The 3,867-nt window shown below is 37.1% G+C and overlaps 1 pseudogene; it reads right to left on the minus strand.

Annotated features, from left to right (window-relative positions):
- Nucleotides 1–1,774: 1,774 nt before the first annotated feature.
- Nucleotides 1,775–2,421, minus strand: LOC119056118 (40S ribosomal protein S3a-like; annotated as a pseudogene).
- Between the last annotated feature and the right edge of the window lie 1,446 nt (nucleotides 2,422–3,867).

Here is a 3,867-nt window from a genome sequence, read left to right on the forward strand (position 1 = left end):
CCACTTACCACCAACCTCCACCCTCCATGGAGGATCAGTTGTGCAGGGGTGGGGTGTTGGTGCTCTGATGTGGTCTGTAGCTATACACTGGGTGTGCTGGCCCTGGGGTTTCCAAAGTGGTACAGGTCAAGGTCAGCCACTACCTGTGTTTGCCAAGGACCACACTGTCTGAGCCATAAAGCAATCTGAGGTGGCTGCTAGTTGTGCTGGGCTTGGAGATTCCCAGGTAAAGCCAAGCTGTGAAACTAATCTGGCTACTGCTAGCACATGCCATGGAGCTCACTGAGGCCACCTATTCCTTGTTTTAGAGGATTTAGGAAGTTGTGAATCATGAGTCAAGATAGGCCATTCATATGGAAAAGCTGCTTAGGTGAGCCCATAAATTGGGTGAGGCAGAGTCTCTGAGGTTCTCCAAAGCAGGTCAGTGTTAGCCAAGTTGATGAAGTCCCAGATATGGCACCAGCCTGACAGTCTGCTGGGGGAAGGTCCTGAAAAGGCACAATGGCCTCTGCTCACCTTGATGCCAGATACTTCAGTTTCTTCCTGTATGCCACTGATGCCTTTCAATCTGCTATGCTGGTACTGGAGCTCAGAGGGAGTGAGTCTGGGTAGGTGAGTCTGCATGTGGGTCTTTAAGAGGAACTGCTTGGGGCTTCAGAAGTTTCTTCCACATACTCAACACCTACTGCTTTTTGCAGCCAGAAGTTTTGGGAGACTTATGTTCTTGGCACTAGAATGCTGGGTTGCGGGACCTGGTGTAGGTCTGGGCTTCCTCACTCCCATGATGTCCCTTCAAAAATATTATCCACCACACATGGGTGAGACACAAGCCCATTCTGCATGTGTACCCCTCCTACCAGTCTGGATGGATGTGGTTTCTTTAATTCTGTAGTTATCAGACACCCATGCAACTTGATTTCTAATGGTCTGAGTGATGATTGTTCTATATTATAATTGTAATTTTGATGTGGTTGTGCAAAGTGGTCAGCCATGTTTAGCTACATCACCATCTTGACAGAAGTCCATCTGAAATTTTTCTTTTTTTTAAGGAAGGCAGACTATCATATGCAGTGACTCATTTGTATGTGTCTGGAGTCCTGGAAGCTTGACTACCCTACATTCTCCCATAAATGGACCTCGAGAGCTTGTTTGGGGGTTCTAGCAGGGGAGCACAGCTACTCATATACCCTTGACTAAAGACCGGCCCTCTCCTCTAGTTGGAAAGGAAGGTCATCCTCTTGACCAAGCATGCAGCTTCAGGAGGGATGCACATGGATCGATGAGGGAGAAAGGGGACACCCACCAAGCCAGCCAGATCAGCTGAATCAACCCTGGAGATCAATCAGGTGACATATCACACAGCCAGATCATCCTCACATCTACAAAAAATATTTAATGTCATTAAATTCTTTTTCCAACAATTGTAGAAACATCTTCTATGTCAATGCTTTTGAACTGGAAAACTAATTAAGGCATTTAAACTTTATTTAATTTAAAAATTGAATTATGACTTAGATACAGAACAGTACAATTTCAAAGGTAAAAAGCTCAAGAGTTATCACAACATAAAAACAGACATGTAATTATGACAGGTTAAAAATAAGCAAATTATAAGTAACCAAGAAGACTTGTTTATACTTACTGCCATTACTCCCACCCTACAGTCAAACACTAACCACTATTGTAACTTCTAAACAGGTTTGACATAACTGCTACCTTCACCATGAAGCTCCCCGAGTTTTCCCAGTTCAAACTTACAGACTTCTTCAGCATTTTACTTTTCTAAAAAAGGCATTATAGAGCAGATAAATGATTGGCAAGATTTTTCTATGTCTTTTCTAGTGCTATCTGGAATCATTTTATTGACCACTTCTTTCAATTCATTTGTTCTGCATCTCTCAGGTCATGATATCCATCATCTTCTTCTGGATTTGGTGAAACTGTTGATGCTGGGCATAAAAGGTCTTCTGAATCTCATTATTGCAGTTTTTAGTAAAACCAACACAGAATAGAGGAAGCAAATATGCATTGGTAGTATTGACATTAACATGAGCTTCAATCATGGTCTGCCATTTTTTTGACCTTAGAGTACATTTTGTCTTGGGTAAGATCCATGCCATGGAAATTAGTCAGGTATTTTTTGCCCTGACCATCTTCGGTAATTATTTTGAATTTTTTCTAAATGCAGCTTTGACATTCTGCAGATAAGCTAGAACTTCTGAAACATGACCCTTCAGGCTATCAGATGCAATTTTGGTTCCTTGAGTTCTTGTGATTAGTGTTTTTCCAAAATTTCTTATATTGAACATAGCTGGTGATTTCACATCATACCAATCTTTCTCAGAAAGTGGATCGACCACTTTCTTCTTGCTTCCCTTTTTGCTGCCTTTAAGTAAGGTGCTTGTTCTTGCCCACCGCCATGGTTCTGCTCAGAGAGCTGAAAGGGCAGAAGTAGAACTCCTGTGAGCACTTAGGCATATGGTAAAACTGAGTTCCTTTTCAGATGATTAATAATCTGATAGCCTTTTTTATTTTGCTGAAATGCCCTTTCAAGATTCTGGTTTCCATTTTTCTGTTGAGTTGTTTGACTTTTTCTTATTTCTTTATTTCTATTGTTGATACAAGATGTTGGCTGACAATATACATAGCAAATAAACTCCTTCCAGCCTGAGGGTGATTAGTTTTCCGTTTTAATGGTATCTTTTAACAAGTACAAATTTTTCAATTTAATGTACTCTCATTTATGAATTTTTATGATTAATTTATATTTATGTCCTATTAATTTTTGAACTATCCCAAAGTCCCATGAATACATTCTAGAAGGAGCATTAGTGTTTTGCCTTTCAAAACTTAACTGTCATTGTTCATTGAGAAATTTCAAAACCATATTCTGTGATGCCAAGTTAAAGTCAATAATAAAAAACATAAAAAGAAAAATATAAAAACAAAAAGTTACATTTTTCCTGCCAAAGCATGTGCTTCATTTGTGGCTATAAAGTATCTCTTTGTGTTAGATTGAGCGGTTGAGTTTAAAGACTGTTTTTTTCTAAATATTAACTTCCTTTTTGGTTTAACAAGCAAAAAACAACAGAGAAATTGCCTAAGTGCTATGTGTTTACAGTTCTGCAGTTTGTTTTGGCTATTGAAATTCATCCAAGAAGATGTCAAATATCTAATTCGTATTATGTTACAATGAAACAATTATTGTACTTGGTATTCTCAGAATTATTTTTCTTTTTTCATTGTTTGACTTTGTTTCCTTTGTGCCAGGAAAAGAATTCCCTGAGAGATTTTTAGAGATAAATATAAAATTCAGTGGCTTTACTTCAAATATTAAAAATCAATCATTCATAATTTATAATAATATTTAATATTAGTATACTCAAAGTAAACCAAAAGGAGGAAAATAAATCTAAGAGGAAAAAAGCAAATAAAAAGAAAAAAAAGTAGAGCTTTACATAAAAATGTCTTATAGTCACTTGCAGTTGTCAAGAAAATGGGCACATTCATTTTTATGTGTGCATGCACATACATACACAAAAATACATATATATGTATACTTTCCATTTGTTTTTTATTGCTTGTATTTTTTAAACTTTTATAATTAATATAATAATTTCACATTCATAAATATACTGTTGCTATTACACAATTGCATTCAAGCTATAAAATGTACAGATAATGCAAATATTCCCATGACTACAACATTAGCAAATAGATGTTATTTTATTTTTTAAAAGATTTTTATTATTTATTTTTAGGGAGGGGAAGGGAGAAAGAAAGAGAGGGAGAGAAACATCAGTGATATCTCCTTAGCCTCCTGTGGTCTCTGACAGATTTAGAGATTTTCATTGTTTTTGATGAATT

Source organism: Artibeus jamaicensis, unplaced genomic scaffold (assembly GCF_021234435.1).
Source record: "Artibeus jamaicensis isolate MK-2021 breed Jamaican fruit bat unplaced genomic scaffold, CSHL_Jam_final scaffold_3222, whole genome shotgun sequence".
NCBI lineage: Eukaryota > Metazoa > Chordata > Mammalia > Chiroptera > Phyllostomidae > Artibeus > Artibeus jamaicensis.